Raw genomic sequence first — 25,864 nt, forward strand, 5'->3', positions numbered from 1 at the left:
ATATTGTACAGGAATGTCTTCAGATGGCTTGGGGGTCAGATAACTCCATACCTTCCAACATTTCTCCAAAGAAAATAGAGACGTCCTAAAGAAAAGCATGGGATGCGAGTGGCGCTGTGGGTTAAACCACAGAGCCTAGGACTTGCCAATCAGAAGGTCGGTGGTTCGAATCCCCGCGACAGAGTGAGCTCCTGTTGTTTGGTCCCAGCTCCTGCCAACCTAGCAGTTCGAAAGCACATCAAAGTGCAAGTAGACAAATAGGTACCGCTCTGGCGGGAAGGTAAACAGCGTTTTCGTGCACTGCTCTGGTTCGCCAGAAGTGGCTTAGTCCTGCTGGCCACATGACCTGGAAGCTGTACGCCGGCTCCCTCAGCTAATAAAGCGAGATGAGCGCCACAACTCCAGAGTCGGTCACGACTGGACCTAATGGTCAGGGGTCCCTTTACCTTCACCTTTTAAGGAAAAGCAGGACATTCCAGGATCAAATCAGAAACCAGGACAGCTTCTCTAAATCAGGGACACCCCTGGAAAACAGGGACACTTGGAGGGTCTGCTTTTAGCTGCTTGTGCAATGGAACTTCCCTGTCCTCTCAGCTCCCTCCATGTGCCATAAAACGTCTCTGGAGGGTTGGGAGGGAGGACCCCCAGAGCAGATTAAGGGGTTGAGCACTGACAAACCTTTACAGGGTAATTTAGCTGGCCAATACACCCCCCACCCCACTGATCCTCTGCTCTGGACTTGCTCATTGTCCTCCATGAGCCACAGAGGGGGATGAGAGGGCAAGGAAGTTCCACTGGACAGATAAAAGTCCTTGAACTAGCAGAACTGCTTCGCTGGATACCACTGACCAAGGTGTCCCTTGGATTGTTCCCTTACATGATATTAAGGGCCATTTTGGATTTTTCTTCTTTTGTTTTTAAATTTACAAACATATATTTTTCTGTATACCTGAGGGGTCCACTGAAATCCCTACTTTGTATGAGGGCAATTCCAGTTTGCTTCCCTTCCCACAGACATGGGAGCATCTGGATGCTATTAGAAGAAGCAATAGCAAATCCAGGTTTCAATTAAGCAAAACTAGAAAGTTTGCTAGTCACTGTCGCCTTTTTCACATTTTCGGACAGGGACACTCCCAGTCAACTGGAGAGATGCTTTCTGCTCAACCTTTCCTGGTTTACAAATAGAAAATATTCTTCTTGAAACTGAACGGAATAAATGTGTAAAGCACAGTCCTCGTGGATGCAGGTGTTAATTCTGTTTCCAGTAAAAGGGACTGTAGGTCAATTACTCTGTGCAGAGCTCATTCTTCAAATGGCAGAACTAGGAGAAAAATCACCCAAACAAAGTTATTTGCAGCTAAGTTACCGGTAACTCAGTGATGGCAAACTTCTGTTTCTAGCTGATTGTTGCCAAGAGAAAAAGGACTGCATGATCACAAAGGATCATAGGCAGTAAACTGACTGAAGTTCTCTCAGGTCTCTCTCCTACCAACTGTTACAAGAGTCTTAAAATATTTAAATTGTGTTCTCCACTTTTTTTTGTTCCTCTCCCTTGGTACAGAGTTAATAATTTCCTCCTGAGACATTACTGGATAACTAGTCAGTGAACAATCTCCACATACAGAACAATTCTCAGGATCTCACATTTTCTTAGCAGACAAAATGCTGTATTTTGAACCTGGGAAAAATTAAATTATCTCCCAGTCTCTATAACTTTCATGTGCATTGTGACTGCAGAAGTATAATTCTGTTGCCTATTTCTCTGCTTGTAGATGTAGCCCACAATGGAGTTCAACCCAACTCTTCCTCTTCTTCCGAAATACTGTATTTACCATTACTTACTCCATTACTTACTGCTTTATATTTCCCTCTGCCCAAAATTGTTCAACAACTAATTTTACTGAAGGGGCTGTGTAATGTACTCCCCAATGAACCGCCAACACAGCTCTTTGCTACTCAGACTCCACAATTCTGAATTAACAAACTAAGGTTCAGACAACGGAATATATGAAGCTTCCACATGCCAAGTCCATTTAGTCCACTACTATCTACTCCAATAAGCACGACTGCCTTTTATCTGGAATGCCAAAGATTGGACCTGGAAGCTCATATACAAAAAGCAGGCACTCTACCATAGGAGCACAGCTCCAAAAAATACTCCTATGGGGATGAATTCGGCCCACAGGCTGACAGTTGCTAATATCTACCATAGGATGTGAACACCATCTGCAATGGCTGGAAGAAAATGTCTTTTTAATATTTTAAAGAGAATAAATACAATGGCACTTTAGATTTTTGAAATGCAAATGGGATTTTCACTGAAGCTTTGAATGAAGCAGGTCTTTAGATCCCAGAAGCAACACCTTTGACTATGCTTACTGTTGGTGTTTCAGTGCAGAGATCATGCTTCAAATCCATATGCGACCTGACGGGGGGGGGGGGGACCTGATGTCCAAGCAAGCTCAGTCCAGAGGGTCACCTTCTCAAGAAGGTTACAGAGAGCTAAAAGCATATGTCTCACTTCAGCACAACTTCTGGTCTGGCTGCCAACTGGCTGGAACCCTTTATTTCATACAGAAGATCCTTCCCTTTGACTGCTAAAACTCCAACACCCTTTTAAAGATATACAACTGCAGTAAAACTCCTAAGCTCCTTCTCCCTTTCTAACATCTTGCCATAGAAATATCTCAAAAACTGTTGCAAAAACTTTCCAATTAAATCTAACATTATGCCTCTGACAGTATGGGAGAATGTTCAGTGCTGGGCAGTTTTTGCTGCATTCCTGATAACAGATGTCCATTTACGCACACAGAAAAACACACACAGGATCCTGCACTGTACAGTTCAACTCAACATGCATGTGGACTCTCGTGTGCTACTATGCTCAGATTCCAGCCATTATCTCACCTGCAGACAGTCCTTTTGATGAAGGAGGTATTACGGGGGGCTCCTCCAACTTCAGAAACATCCCATGGCATTCAAAGGTTAAAATGTGTGTGTGTGTGTATTCAAACAAAATAAAAAACAAAGACAGGAAACATGGAACATGGAATCTCAAAGCCAGCTTTCTGCTTCTCATCGCAGTGCACTTCTTCCATTGCCTAATTTAAAATAATAAAAAATACCACATGCTGCAAACCTTAGCACATTGTGTGCTATTCATCCTCACTCAAAAGAGACTTGTTTGGAAATCTACCAAGCTATTTGGGAGAAGTCTAGTAAATGAGCCACATGTAGGATTTAGACAGGCAAACTCATAGATATACCATCCACATAGCACCCCCTGCTGGCTGCCTGCGCTTAAAGATATTTCTATTGAAGGGAATGTCAGACAAAAAACAAGAAATCTACATCAATGGAGGGCATTTGAGTGAAAACACAGATTGACAATAAGGTCTATTAAAAACTGTTGTCTTTTTGTAAGATTTTGAAACCTCAGTTTCACATTCTAAGGACCACAACAACTCAAAACTGTTTTATGAAAACAGACTACAAGATTCCAAGTATCTTATTTCAGGAGAGAGGTACCTCTCTTCCCATCTTAGCTCATTTGAAGTAACCTCAAGAAATGCTCTTACAGTGCCTTTTTCTTTTCTTTTTGCAATTCCATCCTCAAGCAAATTGAACCTTGTTGTGAAATTCCCCACCACCATCTAATAAATCTCATTGTCTTCTTTCACAGGTTTAACATCAACAACCTTCCTGCAGCTGGAGTGGAGGTTCAGAATGATTTCTGAACAGTTATTTTTAGGACCATTAATTTTAAGCAGCATCAACAACTATGAGGTTAACCATTAACTGACTGCTAAAATTCTTTCTTAAGCTATACGCAAAGTAATTATAACAGATGCTAATTATTGCCTTTACATACTTAGAAGAAGGAATCCTATATTCACACCCAAGACTTGCCCACACTGGAAGAATGGCAGATGCAACTGATAGACTATATGGAACTTGCAGAAATGACTGGCAGAATCCGAGACCTGGGAGAGGAAGCAGTGGAAGAGGACTGGAAGAAATTTAAGGACTATTTACAAAAACATTGCAAATTGTATAAGTGTTAAGAAAGATGCAAGAGTGTAAATAACATGGCACCACTAAGCTAGCTGAAAAGATTATGAACATAAGTGAAATTTAAGAAAAGATAAGTTTTGGATAAATATTATGTCTAAATTAAGTATTTAAGGTCTGGATAAAAGTATCTAAAGCTAGGGACACAATATTGGAAATTTATAAAATAAGAATTGAAATAAGGTGATAATTTGCTGGTTAAAGTTTTATAAATCAGGAACGCAGGAACGAGAGATGTGAGGAAGTCCAAAAAGTGAAGAATATGTTTATTGTTTAATTGATGTAAGTGTTTTTTTCTTTTTTTCTTTTTGGTTGCTCTTTTGTTTTTTTTTTTGTTTTTACTGTACTAAGAAAATCTTTAATAAATATTTTTTTAAAAAAAAAAAAGGAATCCTATATTCACATTATGCTGTTATCCAATGTGTGCTCATCAGGGAGGGGAAATACACACAAGTAGATATGGCCGGGAAATGGCTCCAGAGCACCCCTGATACAATGGCTGCATGCCACTCCACTGCCCCAGTGGTTTGGCCTCTGGCAACCTATGGGAACCTTTATTATTTTGCCTGCCAGGCCAGCCCTGCCAGCAGCATTCCATCTAGCTTCACTAGCCATCCTTTTATTGTCCCTTTCCCCCTTTCCTGACTAGCTCGTATATCCTGGCAGCAGAATGCAGAACTCATTCCACTTGTCGACCACGAGATGCCTCTCCCCTTAAAGTTTGCCAAAGGGCCACTTCCCTTGAGTCCAGCAACGATCAGGAGATTGTCACTTGGCAACAACACAGAAGCAGTTCTTCTTGGTCATCGCACCCATCCTTTGGAGTGCCCTCCCTTGGGTAACTTATGAGGCGGTAGCAGTTATGCCCTGAAACACCTCTTTTAAAATGAAATGTGTCCCCATGGATTCCTGGCCTCTTAAATTTAGTTTTTGCTTTGTAAACTTCACAGTTTTATTTGTGACAGACAACAGCATTATGTTTTTATCCAGTTTTTAGGAATTTTTATTGAATGATGAGGTTTTTAGGCATTTTATTATATTAAGTGGTATACATTATAAAATAAATAAATAATAAGATCAATGAAATGTGACTATCAGATTAACCCATGTATAAAAGGCTATGCCCTCTGGGCTATTGCTTGGCCAGAGTTTATGTAAGTTACATAACATTTGGGCTTGATACCTTCTAACTGAAATCCTGAGACACTGGCTTGCTGCAGAAGGTACAGGAGATACTAAGAACATAAGAACAGCTCTGTTGGATGAGGTCAGTGGTCCAGCATCTTGTTCTCACCAGATGCCCATGGGACCCAAGGGCACCAGCAACTGGTATTCAGAACTCGACTGCTTCCGACCATGAAGACAGAGTGTGGCCTTCTTGGCTAGCAGCCACGGATAGTCTTATCCTCCATGGATAGGCCCAATCCTCTTTTAAACCCATCCCAACTGGCAGCCATTACTACTTCCTCTGGGAGTGAATGACATGGTTCAACTATTGTGCTGTGTGAAGAAGTACTTTATTTTGTCTCTCCCAATCCTCCAACATTCAGCTTCATCAGAGAGTGATGAACTGAGTGAGGGAGAAACTTTTCTCTATCTGCTTTCTCCATTCCATGCATAATTTTATACTCTTCTTGCATGTTCTCTAAACTATAAAGGCCCAAATGTTGTGATCTTTCCTCACGGGGGACTTGCTCCATCCCCTTGTTCATTTTGGTTACTCTTTTCTGAACCTTTTCCTGCTGTACAACAGGAGGAACCAGAACTTTGAGGTGAGGCAACCAGAACTTCTTAGAAGGAGGTGGCCTTTTAGACAAGGCAGCAGAACTCAACAGAAATTCTGCCCACTTGGCTGAAGTTAACTTTTGCATGAAACCTGTGGGAAATTCCGTATCAATTTATAATTTCCCTGAAGAAATGTCAAGGGTAACAGTACCATCTAGTGGTCTTTCCATCATAAAATAAGCATTTCGAACTTGTGTGAGAATAAACAAGTCCACCTGCTTGCTGTTAGCAGTGATGTCTGCCTCTGATACTTCTTCCATATATTCCCAGTATCTTCAGCTACAGAAGATTTGATCTAAACAGGAAGATACCATGCATACTTGAAATCGTGTTTATGTGAAGTGCCTCAAAGACTTGGAAGTGCTGTGAAAATGTGAAGGTGTGACATGCTCCAATTCAAAGACATCCAGCCCAAATATTACTTAGCTTAAGTGAACTCTGACCAAGCAGTGGTCACAGGCCTTACTTTATGGACAAGTTTGACCTTCACATCTTATTACATATAATAAACAAGATGTGAATGTTCATAAAACACCTTAATCCTGGCAAGCGGGCAATATGTAATTGAATATATAATCTGTAATTAGTTAGTAAATTTGTAATTTCAAATAGGTACATCATTTGTGACATGCAATCTATGTCTTACTGGGTTTGAACTTGTGTAAGAAATTATTTTAATTGTCTTTATACGATACAATAATCTTTATTGTCATTGTCCCATACAAAACAACAAAATTGAAAAAATCTACATCAGACATTCAAAAACCAACAAGCCTGCTATCCCAGCTATCCCAGTCTGGTCGACCCCCTAAAAACTCTGATACTCCATAATTAAATACAATATACTCCCATAAAGACTATCTTACACTATGTGTAAGTTGCTTTGTATGTGTTTATTGTTCTATTGCTTCAAGATGTTTTGCAGGAAGTGATTCATAAATGGAAGGAAATAAATAATGAATAGTTTAGCAAGTATGTAATTTAAGGCACAGTTGTCATCTGGAGATCTACCTGCCACAGGATTCCATGGAAGATCTGAGGTGACAATGGAATGCCAAATACACAGCCACTATTTTGGCAAACAGACACCAGCAGAATGGCTGAAATGTGGCTAAGTTAGGGGTGGAACATGAGGAACACAAGGGAAGAGCACGCTTTTGCCATATCTACACCACTTCAATCCCTGTGCATACTCCCAAAGACAACACAAGTTTACACCAGCCCCAGATCCAGCACAAATTATTTCTAGCCCATTAATATCCGCAGAAAGAGGGGAATGTTAAAACAGTTGCACCCACATCAACAACACCCCCACTCACATTGCCAAAATAGCACATAAGATATAATGTACCACAGCACCAAAACACAGCACGCGACTACCAGAATATAAACCACATACAAGGAGACTATAACTCAGATAAGTGAGCTCATAGCATGTAACGTTCATGCTAGTAAATTATGAGGAATGGCAACTGGAAATGATCGGCCCATAACCTTACAAAAGACAAGCCACCAAGATGCAGCAGGTTCCCACTGGCAGGCTGCCCCAGCCAGGGTCACACCAAAGTGCCTTTGGGCCAGTCCTTCAGGAAAGTGATTCTTGGGAGAATGGGTCATTCCTGAGTGGGAGACGGGATGGGAATGCTAGGAGCCATGTGGCTCCTGGGACCTAGCTTGTGGCTGCCCAAACAAAATGTCTAGGCTCCCCTCCTTCCCCCCTTTTTTTTCCTGTCCCGTTACCAAACCAGGCAGCCTCACAGGGGGGAAAATGCTGTCATGCAAATCAGAGAGTCGGCAGGGTAGCGCAGCAGCAAAAAGAGGTGCATCTTTTGCTGCTGTGCTGCTTTGCTGGGAAAATCAGGTGTTTGGCAGGGGTGGAGCTGCAGAAAAGGACGCATGTCTTTTGCTGCCGCTATGCCCAGCAGACCTGCTGACTGCAGCCAGGCAGGCAGAGATGCCAGGCACCAAGGGTGGCTCCTGGAAATCTCCATCCAGTCGCAAAAGGCCAGTTGCCAGTCACAAAACGTAATTGGCGCCCAGCTAATTTCGAACACTGGACAGGAGTGACAAGAGTGTGGTGTGTGGGCTCAACATAAGCCTCTTGGTGAGAGTGTTTTAAGCATCATGCTTTTAAATGGTTTGTTTTGTTAAAACATTCTTAATTAAAATTTACAAGGTTCTGATCAAACTGATATTGTGTACTGTATTTTAATTATGTATTTTATATACGTATATGTATTATATATATGTAAACCAGTTAGAAGGCAGTTTATCATATAAGTGGCATATAAATTAAATTTTATAATAATTAGTAGTAGTAGTAGTGATAACTTCTGCCACAGCATCCTCAATCCTATCCCCATTTGCCGTATGTGAATGTATTTAAAGGGGATGACTGGTGTGTGTGTGTGTGTGTGAGAGAGAGAGAGAGAGAGAGAGAGTGTAGAGAACAAGCAGCAAAAGTCTTAGGAAGCGTATTTGAATCCTGCCTCCCCTAAGTCAATCATTTTCTTACAAAACAATTCTTCTTCTTTACCAAAAGAACGGGAGGCAAAGGATGAGCAAGCAAAATCCTCAATCATGCACACTGGGCAATAGATATCGGTCATAATATGGATATGGAAGCATGGGAACGATTGTGGAATATGGTTATAAAATCTACAGCATGTTATGGTCCAAGAGGAAATGATATGAAAATGATATATCGATGGTACCTAACACCAAGCAAAATGGCAAAAATGTATAAATCCAAATCAAATAAGTGCTGGAAATGTAAAGAGAAAGAAGGATCTTTTTATCATATGTGGGGGTCTTGTAGTCAGGTTAAAGCTTACTGGGAAATTATACATAATTAATTGAAAAAGATGTTTAAAATAATGCTTGTCAAAAACAAAAACCCGGAAGCTTTACTTTGGGAAGTTATAGGGACAGAACTACTCAGACTCAGACAAAGAAATTTATTCATGTATGCAACCACAGTGGCAAGAATGTTACTTGCCCAAAAAATGGAAAGAAGAAGTCCCAGCAAAAGAAGAATGGATACAAAAACTTACAGAATATGCAGAAATGGCAAAACTTACCAGAAAAGTAAGAAATTAAGATAACAATTTTTTAAATAAAATAATGGAAATGGTTTATTGAATATTTACAAATAAACTGTAATAACCTGCAGTTTTGTAAGAGTATACAGTCCTACCTCGGGTTACAGCCCCTTCAGGTTGTGCGTTTTTTCGGGTTGCGGACTGCGGAAACCCAGAAATACCGGAATGGGTTACTTCCGGGTTTCAGTGGTCGCGCATGCACAGAAGCACCGAATCACAACCCGCAAGTGCGCAGACGCGGGTTGCAAATGCTGTGGGTTGCGAACGTGCATCCCGCACGGATCACGTTCACAACCCGAGCTTCCACTTTATATTTAAAGTAGATGAATAAATGAGCAAATTAAGTTAATTTAGATATGTAGAAAATATTAAAAATGAATTTAAGGAACTGCAGAAAGAGGGGGAAGGAAGTCAAGTTCTGAAATGTTAAAATGATTGTAATTTTTTTGAAATGTATACAATTGAAAATCATAAATAAAATATTATTATTAATAATAATAATAATAATAATAAGGGAACCACTGCAAAGCGGTGCCACCCACCCCTAGTTTGGAGAGTCACTCCAGAAGGATACCATGCTCAATGGTATCGAAAGACGCTGAGAAGAATTAACAGGGACATGTTTCCCTTGTCTCTCTCTCGATAGAGGTCATCATACAGGACAACCAAAGCAGTTTCTATGCCAAAACCCCGATTGAAATGGATTCAGAAAATCAATTTATTCCAAAAGCGCCTGGATCTGGTCCAGGACCACTCGCTCCAGAACCTTGCCCAGAACAGGGAGATTAGTAACTGGCTGGTAGTTAGTTAGGTTCTCTGAATCCGGCGAAGGTTTCTTAAGGAGTGGTTTTACTGCTGCCTCCTTCAAGCAGGCAGGCCCCACCCCCTCTCGTAAAGAGAGGTTGACCACCTTCCTGGCCCAGCCAGACCAACTAAACCAGGTGAGGGGAGCCAATGGGTCTCAAACCCTTGGTGACTTAGGGACTTCCCCTGCATGTGAAGAAAGGCTCTGGCCAATTGAGCAGTCAAGGCCAAGAGTGGGTCCAACGGTCAAGAAGGCGGTTTCAGCACGTTCTGTAGAGGGAAGTGAGGGGCAGATGGGGCTTGTCTAACCTGGGAAGGGAGCCCATCTCGGAGAAGGAAAGCTCTGATCCCCAACCTCCACTGCCTTGTAGTATCCAGAGTGGAGTCCCTCAAATGGTTGGATGGCATCTTGTACGCCTCCTTCCAGCAACTCCTGCAGCCAAGCTGATGCCAAACCCCCCTTCCTTCGGGGGAGGGGGGGAGTCTTGTCGTCTGGGCAGCCCAGGACCTCCATGCACGCTGCCCAGGCTTGCACCCCAGAAAGGTTACACAACAGTTTGACTTCACCCCCTGAGGCACACTCTGTTGTCTCTCAAGATGGATGGATGCCAATCATGTGTAAAACGTTATATTTGTCCCCATTAAAATGCATTTTGTTAGCTTTGTCTAGTTCTCCAATCGGTTAAGGTCACCTTGAATCTTGGTTGTGTCTTCTGAGATATTAGCTACCCCTCCCAGTTTGGCGTCTTCTACAAATTTGATGAGCATCCCCTCTATTTCTTCATCCCACACTGTGGAACACTCTCCCATCAAGGAGATAAGTAACTATACAACCTTTAGAAGACATATGAAGGCAATTGTTCATGTTTTATTATGTTTTTGTATATGCTGGTAGCTGCTCAGAGTGGCTGGGGCAACTCAGTCAGATGGGGGGGCTATTAATGTTGCTGCTGCTGTTGAATCCGAGAAATGATTGAGGGTATGCAATTCCTCTCCCCCCCCCCCCCCCGCAAAAAACCCCCAGTCTATATTCACTTATTGGACATACATTTTCCAATCCAAGTCATTAAAAAGATGTTAAACAACACCGGGCCAAGAACAGAACGCTGCAGCACCCCACCTGTCACTCGTTTCCAGTATAGCAGGGAGCTATGGGGTTCAGTCAGTCAACCAGATACAAACCCACCTAAAAGTGAATGTGTCTTGCCCACATTTTTCCAGCTTCTCTGCAAGGACAGCACAGGGGAATATACTATTTAATTATCTGTTCTAGGACCTTTCCTGTTATTGATGTAAAGTACTTGCCTGGATACTGTTTTTCCCCATCCTTGACAATGGGGACAACATTTGCCTGCCTGCAGTTGACCTGTTCTCAAAGCCTTCTGAAAGATAATAGAGCAGGGGCTCTGTGCCTGTGGGCCTCATATTGCTTGGTCTAGGCTGAGTCCAATATTCTCCAGTTTCTACCAGATTGTCTACATGTGTTTATCCAGCCTCCCTTTTTATTATTCTGTGTCACCAATTGAGAATTGTGTGACTGAAGTACAACAGTGCCAATGCAGTTCTTGGAAGCTGTTCTTTGCAAGCTCCACTGAAATGGACTGGCACTGTGAGAGAACAGCAGGGCCTCTGCAGAAGGACTTCCACATAAATTGTGCCCCAGACCCTGTAGGAAATTTGATAATGAAATTCTTTATCCCAGACTAATAAAGATATACAGTACAGAGAAATGATACATTTAAAAGCAATATATTATGGGGCCACTAGATGTCACTGTGCACCATATGGCTCACCATGCAAGGTCCAGGGTCTGGTAGGGAACAAAGGATAAGGATGAGGGATGTGAATTTATACCAAATTATAGCATTTCCAGTATAGAATATAGCCAATACCTCTCCCACTATCTCAAGAAAGTGAGACTTTCATGCTTTTTGAAGGACCTGTGCATGCTTCTTCTAAACAAACATTTCTCCAAGTGTGATCCCTGCCTTTCGCCTGGATCCTTGTAAAAACAGAAAAGAAGAAAGAAGCAACTAGCAGAGCTCCTCTAGAAGAAGACGTGCCCCAACAGGGCAGGGATGATGCTGAAGTGCCACAAGAGGGGCTCCCAGAATGCTGTTGCTAAAAGAGTTCCAGGGTTATCTGTGTATGGTGCACTTTAGTGCTGCTTGTGTGCCAATTGTTTTAACTTATCCGGCTGCTTATTCCTTTTTATCATACCCTTCCTCTAATGAGCACATAGTACTCCGTATCCAGTTATTCTCACAACAGTCCTGTGAGGGAGATCAAGCTGAGGGACAGTGACTGGCTCTCACCCAGGGAGCTCATGTCTGGGGGGTGGGGGGGCTCTTCCAAATGACCTGCTTATTGTACATGGTTTACATGGAGCTTATGCAATGTCCACTCTTAACTGAGCATTTGTTCTGATTTGTTGCAGGGGGTTATACAACAATGAACACAGAATCCTGATTTGCTTGCAGGGAAGTTATAAATCTTCTTGTCAATTATCTCACATTTTTGGTGCATTTTCCCTTTGGTTTCCTAACCACAAAAAGTTTTTTTTAAGTGGATTTATTGCAAGAGAGCACTTAACATACTTTAATTGCACAAACCTAAATTCCCAGTATATGATTAAATCCCTCCTACTGACATGCTGAAAGCAACCTGAACATTTGAACCTGGATTTTCCTGATCATGCACTGAAATTTTATTCATGTCACCACCTTGTGACAGTACAAACAGGATTTCAATCCCTAGGCTGCAGGCTTTTCTGATATTAAACACTATTACAAAAAATATTAAGATGATATGTGATTTGATGACAGGTCTGTATTCAAAATATCTCTGACATGAACAAAAACATTTTCACAAAATGACACCATTGCTGCCTTACCTCATCTGCCTGGTGGTATCTGATATTTGGGCTGGTCCATTCCGTGCTGATCTGTTGACGGTACTGGTTGCACTTTGGAATAAATGTACAGCCAACATCTCCCAGCTCTGGATACAAAACTTCTAAATCTCCTCTGTAAGCAACATAAAACTGGAGTGAGATCTTACAAAAGACTCCAAACAAGAAGTGAGTTGATGATCAGCAGCATTCTATGAAAAGTATAAATTTTAAATATATTCACCTTGCCCCCAAAAGAAAGCTTGCATTGGATAAACTAATACAGAATAAAGTTTATACACCTGAGTTCTGTGACCACAACCAGCAACCATCGTACAATAATTATTTCACATGTCCATATTGAAAATGCACCTTTCCTTGTACACACTATTAAAGTAATTCAAGTGTAGCTAATAGGTTCTTTTCATTCTTTAGATTACATCTATACAAGCATCCTAACAATCCCATATTTGACTCTCTTATTATTTATTTTTCCAGGTTAATTCATCCGTCTCTTTGCAATCTGCTCCACATCACTGAAAGCTCTCTTCCTCCCTTTCCCCTTTAATGCGCAAATTAACACATTCCCCAAAGTGCCCCTGATGCAGACCAAGAAGGGCCTGTAATATAGTATGCTAAATAGTAGAGGCTTTCTTAGGGTAGGCAAATGTTAACCCAGAATGATGTGATGTGGCCAAGGACTTCTCAAAGGTAACATGATTCTTATAAAATCATTTCTGTACAGAAAGGAATTTACAATGGAACTTTTTTTAATAGCTTAGTACAGTAGTGATGGAGAATTCAAAGTCAGAAGGTGTGAGTAGCATGATTACAATATTCCTACTATAAATCAGGGCAGGGGACCCTCAGGCCCATGGGCTAAATGCAACAAACAAACAAGCCCCGCCCTGCTGGCCCTCAGGACTCCTCAGCTCACCTCCCTACAACGCTCTAAAATTCCAGAATAAGAAGCAAGATGCAGCCAAAGTTAAGTACAACTAATTCCAGTTTGTTTCAATAGAAGAGTTAAGCACATGCAGACCTTCTCCTACCCAAAAACTGTTACATCGCATCTACCAGAAATGTTCTGGCACAATGTGTGCAAACATGGATGTAGCCGGGGGGGGGGTGCAGTGGGCAGTAAATTAATAAATATACTTAACTAACTGAGGTTCTGCCCCCCCCCCCAGCATAAAGCCTACCCCCTAACATAAATTCTGGCTGCACCCATTGTGCAAAATATGAAACTGTTATTACCATGCACCACTCTGATATTCAAATAAACTGCTTACCACATTGTCGGGGGCCGTGATGTAATAAAATGATCCCTTGGGCTGTGTTTCTATGGGAAATGTGAGGGAATAATGAGCTCACCTACAAAACTGGGCATCCTTCTCATTCAGCCTCTCAAAGACACACTCCTCTCTCTGTGCAGCAACTTGCACACCAAGACCCATCAAACCAGCTGCCAGGAAATAAACGATCGGGAGCTTCATCCTGTCCTGTGAAAGACAAAGGATGTAAAACGTACATCTTCTCAAAGATGAAGCCACATACCACGCCTGTGTGCAGTTTTGCAAGTTATAGGAAGGCAATTACCTCCGAGTTCTGTTGCCAAGTGCAAAATCCTCTCTCCAGGCCACTTATGTATTTGCATTTGCTGTAGTTCCATCACCTGCAGAATAAGAACCTTCTCTTTTCATCTTCCCCTGCTCACTAAATTACATTGTTCTTATATAAGGAAGGCTTTTACCAATCTCACATTAATCCCACTTCTATCTGACATCAACTGCATCTATTTTAACATGTACATTTTTTAAAGACCCCGGCCAATCTTAACAATGAACTCTTTTATATTATGCTTCTTTTGTGGGATGATAGCCTAAAAGCAGCAGTTTACATGGGTAGGAAATGCAAAAAATAAAATAAAATGCTTTTTACTACTTGTGTGTGATGTAAACCAGCATATGTACCCAGTACCTCCTGATCCTACTCAAATGGCATTCATATTCAGCTACATCCACAAAAGTGATTAACGGAACTCAGGACTACTGACAACCATTCAGGAGAATCTGACCTTTTTTGGACTATATATTGACCAGCAACATTGAAGGCTACTACTGCTTTTGAAATGCCTCTAGAGCAGCTATGCAGATTTGCTGCCGTCCCAAACTGAGAGTCCCACCAGACATCCTTTTTTGTGTGCATTCATGATGATTTGCGTGGGACGCGGGTGGCACTGTGGGTAAAACCTCAGCGCCTAGGACTTGCCGATCGTATGGTCGGCGGTTCGAATCCCCGCAGCGGGGTGAGCTCCCGTCGCTCGGTCCCAGCTCCTGCCCACCTAGCAGTTTGAAAGCACTCTTAAGTGCAAGTAGATAAATAGGGACCGCTTTATAGCGGGAAGGTAAACAGCGTTTCCGTGTGCTGCGCTGGTGCTGGCTTGCCAGCTGCAGCTTCGTCACGCTGGCCACGTGACCCGGAAGTGTCTTCGGACAGCGCTGGCCCCCGGCCTCTTAAGCGAGATGGGCGCACAACCCCAGAGTCGGACACGACTGGCAGGGGTACCTTTACCTTTACCTTTATGATGATTTGCATTCATGGTGGTATCAGGGCAATCATACACAATTCCACTTTCAGTGCTGTTTCTAGTGACAACCATTTTGGGGCAGAAATACTGCTTCCTTTCCAACCAATGCATGTCTTCCTGTAACTGGCTGCTGAAATCCTCTAAAGTTTTAGACCACAAACAGTCCTGTTTACTTTTTGTCCCGTTTTTGTTGCACTATACTACAAGAGTATCTCTCGACAGCAATAATGCATTAACACTGGGAAAGCATCACAGAACTAATAAAGCAGTGATATGTGGGCAGTCAAGTATGAACCCGCTATTAACTGAGTCAATTCCGCATTGGAGAATACACCCACACACAAAAACAATAGCCTTGAGTAGCTATTTTCCTCTAAAGAATAGGAACATGGTGTGTGGTACCTCTAATATGATTTATTGCAGTGTAAGCATTTGTGGAATTGTACCCATTCATCAGAGGCACGAAAACATATGCTACAATAAATCTACTGGGCTTTCAGATGCCACGAGACTCTCTTTTTTGTTAATAGACTTACATGGCTACCCTCTAGAACTCATTTCATAAGAGAATGTTCCTAAGATTGTTGTTTAAATCACAGAGATATAGGGAAGTAAACTTTTTTAATGTATATGAAAATTTGTCCCAGAAAAACTAATTAGTAATGATATCTTCCAGATTATATACTAAGGGCTCATGTCGGGTTGCCACCTTGGGTCAGGAATAAGACAGGTTGGGGGTGGGTGGGAGGAACTGGAGAATTAAAAATTCCTTAACTGGTGCAGATACAGTGAAAAAGTCCAAAGATGAAATGGAGGGGACATTCTGCAGGCTTCAATGTTAGGCTGTGCTAAAAAAAATCTCCCAGGTTGTACCAATTGCTGCTCTTCCTTTAAAAATACAGAAGCCGGCAGTTGGATGTTTCGGACTACAGTATAGCACTAATTGAAACCCAGGTCTCTCACAGCATAGCTGTTTTTTTTAAAGCGGTCATCCATATACACAATGACCTAAAATCACTGAAATTACCTGCCCTATAGGAGCAACCTTACCCATCTGGTGACATGTGCACACAGAATTGCACATAGAACTTCCTGGTTGTTGTTTAAATACAGAGAATTTAGGGTGGTCTGACAAAGATTGTAACTAGACACCCATAGGCAGAGTTAGAAGAGGGGAAAGCTATTGCCCTCTCTGCCACTTCCTTTTGATAATACCTTCCACGGAAAGCACACAAAAGATAGCAAAGGCTACAATCTCATGCGCACTTACAGTGCATGCTTAAACATAGGAAGAGGCCAAAGACCCATCGCATCCACCGGCCTGCTCTCAATGGCCACTCAGGTGCCTCTGGGAAGCCTCAGGCAGGACCTGAGAGCAACGGCCCTCTCTCACCTTCTGATTCCCAGCAACTGGCATCCAGAGGCATCCTGCCTCACACCCTGGACCCAGAACACAGCCATTACGGCTGGGAGTCACTGATAGCTTTATCCTCCCATCAAGTTGTCTTTTGAAGCCGTCCAAATTGGTGGCCGTGACTACTTCTTGCAGGAGCAAATTCAATATTTTAACTATGTGCCCTGTGAAGAAGTGCTTTATTTTATCCTTCCTGAATCTTCCAACATTCATCTTCTGTCCCCAGGTTCTAATGGCTTCTATCACATTTCCCCCCACAGGTTGCATAATTGCATACAAGTCTATCATAGCTCTCCTACTTTTCTTTTCTCCAGTCTAAAAAGTCCCAAATGTTACAACTTTTCCTCCTAGGGAAGCTGCTCAAACCCTTTGTTCATTTTGGTTGCCCTTAGTAAGCCCCATTGTCTCCTGTGGGGCTTATTCCCTCCCGCCCGTGTGTGTTTATGGTTGCTGCTTTAAGCATGACTGTGAGTACATTACAGTATGTCGTTGAGCACTTAGGGGTCCTTTACTTTTGGGTAAACATACCTAGGATTGCGCTCCTAATCTTGTCCCTGCTTCCCTTCCAACCCTTGAAATGCAAAGGTTCTCATCTGAACTCCCGCTAGATCAGTCCAGCACCACAGATGAATCTCACAATCACGTTTAAACAGAAGTTTGAATGTGAATTTACTCCCTGTAGTTGGGATTGCAGCCCTTGAATCCTTCTGGCTTTTGCCTTCCTCCTTTCACACTGCTTCCTGGGGGATTATTAAGGAGAAGCCAGCACAGCTACTTAAGGCACTTAGTAGGAAGCAAATCCCACCGAACTCAAGTTTATTTCTGAGTAAGTAGGACTTAAAGGTAAAGGGTAAAGGGACCCCTGTCCATTAGGTCCAGTCGCGGACGACTCTGGGGTTGCGACGCTCATCTCACTTTACTGGCTGAGGGAGCCAGCGTACAGCTTCCGGTTCATGATTAAGCATGATTAAGCCGCTTCTGGCGAACCAGAACAGCGCACGGAAACGCCGTTTACCTTCCCGCCAGAGCAGTACCTATTTATCTACTTGCACTTTGATGTGCTTTCGAACTGCTAGGTTGGCAGGAGCTGGGACCGAGCAACGGGAGCTCACCCCGTCATTGGGATTCAGACCGCCGACCTTCTGATCGGCAAATCCTAGGCTCTGTGGTTTAACCCACAGCTCCACCCACTGAGTGGGGCATAAAGATAAAGGTAAAGGTACCCCTGACCATCAAGTCCAGTCATGACCGACTCTGGGGTTGCGGCGCTCATCTCACTTTACTGGCCGAGGGAGCCGGCGTACAGCTTCCGGGTCATGTGGCCAGCAGGACCAAGCCGCTTCTGGCGAACCAGAGCAGCGAACGGAAATGCCGTTTACCTTCCCGCCGGAGCAGTACCTATTTATCTACTTGCACTGGTGTGCTTTTGAACTGCTAGGTTGGCAGGAGCAGGGACTGATCAACGGGAGCTCACCCTGTTGTAGGGATTCAAACTGCTGACCTTCTGATCGGCAAGCCCTAGGCTCTGTGGTTTAACCCACAGCGCCACCCGCATCCCAAGTAGGGCTTACTTCTGAGTAAACATGCTTCAAGATCACATTGCAGGTGCATCACCTCTTAACAGCGCAGGCCTAACAATGCCTACTCAGAAGCAAGTCCTGCTGAATTACACGTAGGTGGCTTACTCCCAGGTAAATGTCTTCCGTTTCTGGCCGGGGTTACCTGGAATTGGCGAGTCAAAGGCAGGGCAGAACAGGGAGCTGAAGGGACGTGGCCCGTCCTAACGCAGCGCAAACTCTGAAGCCGCGCCCGCCGCTGTTATGTAAAGTCGCCCAGCTGGCAGGTGCGAGGGCGGGGCCAGCCAGCAGGAAGGGGCGCGGCCGCCCATTGGCTCCTGCAGCCGTCCTTCTCCCCCGCAAGGCTGGCAGTTGGAGAGCGATTCGGGCGCTGTCTCCGCCCCCGGGCGAGGCTCTAACAGGGTTGGGCGGGGCTGCCCCGCGGGACTTAGAGACCTTTGGCTTGTGGTCAGATTACGGCAGGAAAGAGGGAGAAGCGGGGGGGGGGGGGAGGGATGGAGAAAGAAAAGCAGCCGAGGAGGTGTCGCTTAATGATCCTCGGCTTGCTGGAAGAGTAAAGGCTCTGCTTTTAAGCTTAGTGTGCAGCTTGCCAATTTATGAACCAGCTTCTGTGGCAACCTTTTCCACGGAAATTTAATTGGCATATTTAAAGCACATCTGGCCCACCCCCCAAAGAACCCTGTGAATTGTGGTTAGTTGAGCTGTGAGAGGACTCTTGCGCCTGGGGGCGCGGTGGTGATGCTTTAAATGTACGGTGTGTCCACAGCCATCCCAAGAGCCATCCCATAGATAAATCACCTCCCTGTTTTCTCCATATCAGACTTCTCTTACAGGGACTGAAACATGATTTGTTGTTTTAGTTGTTTTGGCTAGACAACATCTCTAAAAGTAATAGACCTTCTTCCAAAGTAAGTGTGCACAGTGACAACCCCTGAATGCAACACAGTTAACAAATTAAGTTCATTTAAACTTGGGTGTTTTTAAATGAAGTTCCAGTGGTTTATTTGTTTATTTCCAAGTAACTGTGCATAGGATTGCAGTCTTACCAGAAAGTGCGTTCTTTTGAAGTACATGAGGCTTTAAAAAAAATTTAAAAGTTTTTAAACGTTGTTTATACAGTTGAGGCAAGAAAGGGTTTGAACAATGTGAAACGCAGAGCGACAACCAATCTGATTAGGTCATGAGTTGCCAACATGTCATCTGTAGGTCACATGCGCCCCAGAGGCCTTCCCTGACCCTAAAAAGACCACTCCCCCACGCCAAGGTTAGACTTGAAAGAAAAATTCTGTTGTAGCCAATAGAACAAGTTGCCATGTGTGCTTGAGAAGGGAAAATCGTGCCCACGACAGTTTCTGAAGAAGTGCCCACAGGCACAAAAAAGTTGGCAAAGCCCTGACTGACTGAAGGCGCGGTTCAAAAGTTTGGGAAACAACGCCCTTCTGTACACATTAACATGTGCACAACTGTAATGACAATGCAGGAGGCTTTCACAGAGTGGACACTGGCAAGAAGTCATGTTTTGAAAATGGGAGAAAAGGAAAGTTTAATTATAATAGAGTTTACATTTTGCACTTAGCCCAACAGTTTGTCTGTGAGGTCAAATGACCATCAGCTAATGCACTAAGAAATTACCCAGTGGGCACTTAACTTTAAAATATGTACAGGCATTCAGAGTAATTTCTGTACAGGGGCCTCCAGCTGCTCCCATGGGAACAGACCAGGCCATTTACTGTAGCAACAAAAATTGCTCTCCCACAGAATATAAGAGCATAATAGACTGAGCTGCAATGCACAATGTGGGAAACTTGTTGATTCCAACACATCAAAGTATGCAAGAGATGTTAAAAAATGAACACAAGAAAAACTGAAAACTATGGACTTTCTTATTCAAACCTATACTTAACAGGGTTGCAGTTTCATTTTTGACTTCCTTCAGATGAGGGAAGGGGAAATAGGCCACAGGTACATAAACTTTCTTGCTTTTTTGTGTGTATATACATTACACAAAGAGACATGCACATACTTTCTTATTCTTACCAAATTTTACATTTTCCCTGGGTATATGAGCCCTCAGTTTTTGAACACAACCAGTTATTAATTATGATGAAAGTGGTTCTGGTGCACAGAAGTTCACAAGTGTAAAGAGATGCATAAATAACTGAAAAGGAGATATAATTGCTGGCAATGTTTGTGTCCATTAAGACTTCATTCTCAATCAGACAAAAACCCAACTAGAAAATTACACACACACAATTTTTATGAAGAGATCCAGTCTTGAATGTGATGTCTAATCTGGCCTTAAAAGTCCTCTTAACAGCTTACCTCTACATGTTGGGTGCAATCCATCATAATGTTTCAAATTTGGGGTAACAGAGTTTAGGCGTGCAAGGGTGCCTTTAACTGCTAGAGTTAGTGATGTTAGCAATTAATAATATTGTAGGATTTAGATAATAATGGAGTATTGAGGGAAGAAGCTGGGGAAGCCAGCTGGTGGATAAATACAGAAAATACAAAAAATCTGCTTCCTTTCCAGGCCAGGCCTCACCTGGGATACAAGCCATGAAGCCTGACCAAAGGGGGAAAGGCTTGGGTCTGTGCCAAAGGAGGAGGTGCCCAAGGTTACACGGAGCAAGGAGAGTAGCTTACAGGAAAATCATCACCTTTTAAAACTAGGCTTGGAGTAGCAGAGAGGAGGGGGGCAAGTGGACAGAAGGGGGCAATTTGCTTGGAAGGGGTTTCTGCAAGGTTGCTATATTTCAAAAAGTAAAAAGGTTTTGAGCTGTTTTTAGGAAACCCACAAAATTGTTGAGCTGCTTTTTTTTTTTTTTTTTGCTTTTTTTTAACAAAAACGCCAAAAAATGGTAATGTCCAAACCTAAGGCAGCCGTAGTTCTTGGGAAGGAGAAGCAGGGAATAGGTAGGAACATGTGGAGGCTTCTTGGGTCTGGAGGGCAAAATCATCTTGGCAGGCTGGCTGAAGTCAGGCTGGGATAGAGACATGGAAATGTCTGCTGTAAACTCCCTCCATTGAAATTCTCGGATGTAAATACGTTTAAAAGAAACTATATTTCTTAAATGGCACAACAGTTTCTGCCACGTCTTGATTCCCAATGGAAAAGACTCTGGAGAAGCGGCTGGTACCCTTTGCAATCTTGCTGCCACTTGACAGAGATTGGGGAGACACACAATCCTCGTAACAATATGTTAGTTCCAATTATGTTCCACTGGAATCAAAAAGAAGAAATTATTCAGCTGTAAAGTTTGATCCAATTTATTTTTCTGGGATTCAGAACTTTAGCTGGTGTGCACTTGTTATAGAAGTGCACATTTTGAAGAATGGCTGTTTCTCTTCTCGACCTCTTTTCTACTTGCCTCTTTAAAATGGGGATATGGAAAGGGGATGCCTGAGACGTCAGAGCCTTTGCAAGTTCCAAGCAGAGGAAGCCTTTGGATCTGCCTGTCCCAGAAACAAGACCTAAAGCAACCAACCAATGTTTGTCTTATGCAAAACATGGCACAGATGATATGAGATGTGTGTAAAATGCAGCTGAGCATTTTCAGCCAGGGCACATGCAGTGATTCAAGCACAGCAGAAGGTAATCTTAAATAAACCAACTGGTTCACGGCATATGTCCAATAGTCCTGCCAAATTGTCTTGGCCTGGGTGTAAACACAACACATAACATTTCTGGCAGCAGATTTACAGCAACAACAGGCTGCCAGCGCTAGTGATTAGCCACAAGGATTTTTTACCTACCAGGCTTTGGGATTTTATCTGCACCATTTGCTAATGGCCAGCTACACTCAATCGTGCTGGATTAAGCTTTTGCAATGTCATGGGTTGAAGAAGAGACAGACAGGCCAGTGATGAAGTTTAGAACATAACATATAATTTTGTTTTCCCAGAGACTGTTGTTAAAGGAGTGGTGCATATCAGACAAATGACAGAGAACACTATATTCCTGACTATTTATCACCATTTTGTATAGTCCCGACACTTTGTCAAGAAATATCACTCTTAGGTTAGTTAGTTTGATTAGATGTAGACTTGAACAATGGGCTCCACTCCTGAGGGCCACACTATTGCAATTATTTTTGGACTGTATTAATTGGATTGCAAAAGATCATGTCCTGTGCATAAGACTTTATCCTGAGGCTACTTTTCTATCAGGCCTCAAGCAGCCTCCTTGCAAAGTGAACCAAACAGAAACAATTTTTTAAAATCTCATAGGCAATGGAGCAGAGTGTCTCCTAGACTCATAAACTACTAACCCCACACCTGGGGTGTTTTTTAATATATATATAAATAATCAATGAGTTTATTATTTTCGTAATCTTGCTGTATTGTTGCTGCTGCTTGTATCCTTACCTTTATTGCAAATTAAAATTCCATGAAGATAGGAAAATAATACTTTTATTTTATTGTAACTTGGGCACAAGGAAAAGAGAACAGGTTTTGAAATTTACTGTGAGACATTCAGGTTCAATAATAATAATAATAATAATAATAATAATAATAATAATAATAATTTATTTATACCCCGCCCTCCCCAGCCAAGGCCGGGCTCAGAGCGGCTTAAAAGCAATAATAAAAACAAGATGAATATTACAAACTTAAAAACAAAAATAAAACACAACAATTAAAATAATGGAACATTAAAATATTAAAATGTACCCTCATCGCAGGAGGAGAAGGAAAAGAAAGGGGAAAAAAAGAGAGGGAGGGAATCAAATTGGCTCCAAGCCAAAGGCCAGGCGGAACAACTCTGTCTTACAGGCCCTGCGGAAAGAAATCAGATCCTGCAGGGCCCTGGGCTCATGAGGCAGAGAGTTCCACCAGGCCGGAGCCAGAGTTGAAAAGGCCCTGGCTCTGGTTAAAGCCAATCTAACTTCCTTAGGGCCTGGGACCTCTAGGGTGTTGCTATTTATGGACCTATGGGGCAGACCGGGAGAGGCGGTCTCGTAGGCACGAGGGTCCTAGGCCGTGAAGGGCTTTAAAGGTCAAAAGCAGCACCTTAAATCTGACCCTGTACTCCACCGGGAGCCAGTGCAGCTTGAAAAGCACTGGGTGAATATGCCCCCATGTCAGAGACCCCATGAGGAGCCTCGCTGCAGCATTCTGCACCCGCTGGAGTTTCTGGGACACCTTCAAGGGCAGCCCCGCGTAGAGCGAATTACAGTAGTCAAGCCTGGAGATGAGCGTCGCATGGATCACTGTGGCCAAGTCAGGGCGGGAAAGGTAACGGACCAACTGCTTGATGTGGCGAAGGTGGAAAAATGTCGCCCTGGCTGTTGCTGTAACCTGCGCCTCCATGGAAAGGGAGGCGTCAAGGATTACACCCAAACTCTTAACGGAAGGCAATGGCACTAATTGGGCCCCCGCAAGAGAAGGGAGTTGGTCCCTCATCCCCATGCCATCCCGACCTAGCCATAGGACCTCTGTCTTCGAAGGATTTAGTTTCAATCGGCTCCCACGAAACCATCCAGCCGCAGCTTCCAAGCATCTGGTCAGTGTGTTCGGGGCCGAGTCAGTGTGGCCATCCATCAGCAGATAGAGCTGAGTGTCATCAGCATATTGGTGACAGCCCAGCCCAAAGCTCCGGATAATCTGGGCAAGGGGGCGCATAAAGATGTTAAAAAGCATCAGGGAGAGAATTGCGCCCTGCGGCACTCCACACACCAAGGAGTGGCGCGACGACATTTCCCTCCCTAGTGCCACCCTCTGTCCCCGACCAGAGATAAAAGAGCACAACCAGTTACGGGCTATGCCCTGTATCCCCACGTCTGCAAGGCGGTGGTCCAGAAGATCATGATCGACCATGTCAAAGGCTGCTGACAAATCTAAAAGGATCAGCAGTCCTGACCTGCCTCAATCCAGTTGTCTACGGAGATCGTCTGTTAAGGCAACCAGAGCCGTCTCCGTCCCAAAACCAGGACGGAAACCGGACTGAAATGGATCTAATGCCGATGTTTCCTCCAGAAACCTACCAAGCTGCTCAGCAACCGCTCTCTCAATTACCTTACCCAGGTATGGGAGATTTGAAACTGGGCGGTAATTGGATAGGTCTAAGGGATCTAATGAAGTTTTTTTTTAAGAGTGGACACACCACTGCCTCCTTCAGTTCCCCTGGGAATGTCCCCGTTTCAAGGGACAAATTGATAATTTCAACCAGAGGGGTCCGCGCAACATCTGGACACTCCCTAATCAGCCAAGACGGGCACGGATCAAGGAGGCAGGTGGTGGGCCTACTAACTTGGAGGAATCTATCCACATCAGTAGGGATGTAACTATCAGAATGAGTAACTACCCCACAATAACAAACCTGCAGAAAAATAGATTCAGATTCTTCTTCCTAGCACAGCAGCAAACCTTAAATTTCAGTGGTTCCCCAATGCGAGATCAAAATTCAGAGCCTCCCCTTTCCACAACCAGTGTCATCAAACTGGTTGTGCACCCCTAAATCTGCCTCTGCCTAGTGCATCATTTCTAAAATTAAATAAGTTTAGTCCTGACTCTCACTTTGCAGCTCAATGTCTGTTGGCTGCTAAAAACCACCACCTCCAGCCAAATCCCATCTGCCAAAGCCAGCTCCTAGTCTTGAACCAGAGATTGTTAACAGCCCGATCCAAGTGGCCTTCTGTAGAAAATGCACCCCTACAACAGGTTACCATTAGAAGGAGCTGTTGGCCTGCTTTCTTCTGTGCTTAGGTGCCACTCAGGCCAGAAGGACGTACTGCAGTTGATTGCCTCTGCAATGGTCAGGCAACATAAGCGGCCAGTGGAGTTTTACCTGTGCAACTTGCCTGCTGACTTGAAGATTGTTCTTGGATTGCCTGCATCTGCTTGCCAGCCTACCTGCTCAGCTTGCCTGCCTTGCTTCATGCCTTTGCCTATCAAATGACAGCCAGCCTTCCTCACTAAGATGTGAGCCTTCAAACCACCAGTTCTGACTCAAAAAGATGTGCCCTAATCATTTATTCAGAAGATTATGGAGCACAATGTCTAGAAAACTTTCCATTCACATGGAGAAACAGCCAAGGGTGCAAACAGCCTGACTGGTTGGCTTCCTGAATGGCAACTGAAGCTGGTAAGTGAAGCTGGTAGACTCTAGAGCTGCACCTGTCTCATTTGTATGTTTCCATCCTTGCATAAGAATATAAAGAGCCTTGATAAGTCCAACATCCTTTTCCCACAATGGCTAGTAGAAGATTTGCAGAAGCCCACAAGCACAGGACACAAAGACCACCACCCTCTCAACTATTGTGCCTCAGAGGAAGGCTGCCATCTATCACCATCACGACTGGTAGCCACTGCCTTCTCCATGGATGTATGGTATATAAATCCTCTTCTAAAGCCATCCAGGCCAGTGAACATTGCTGCATGTTGTGACAGGAAATTCCCTAGATTAATTTGGAAACCTGATAATTTGAAGAGGAAACTTGACCATTTTACTCTCTTGCTGTTACGGTGCTTCGTAGGATTCCCAAAAGTTTATAGCACAGCCAATACTCTGATCAAATTAAGGTGACCAGGTGCAAAGGTACAGAGATCCTGCGTCTTTGCTGGCTGTGTAGAAGGGAGTGTTTTGGCGTCCTCAGCTTGTCACAGAATGCTGCTGCAAAGGCAAAGGAA

At 43.5% G+C, this 25,864-nt stretch overlaps 1 protein-coding gene across 1 annotated transcript in view; it reads left to right on the forward strand.

Annotated features, from left to right (window-relative positions):
* Positions 1-25,864, forward strand: part of R3HCC1 (R3H domain and coiled-coil containing 1) — a gene marked incomplete at its 5' end in the record, with an annotated part of 426,543 nt that overhangs the window by 246,987 nt on the left and 153,692 nt on the right. The gene's annotated exons all lie outside the window — the stretch shown is intronic.

This window comes from Podarcis gaigeae (assembly GCF_964106915.1).
Source record: "Podarcis gaigeae genome assembly, chromosome: 15".
Taxonomy (NCBI): domain Eukaryota; kingdom Metazoa; phylum Chordata; class Lepidosauria; order Squamata; family Lacertidae; genus Podarcis; species Podarcis gaigeae.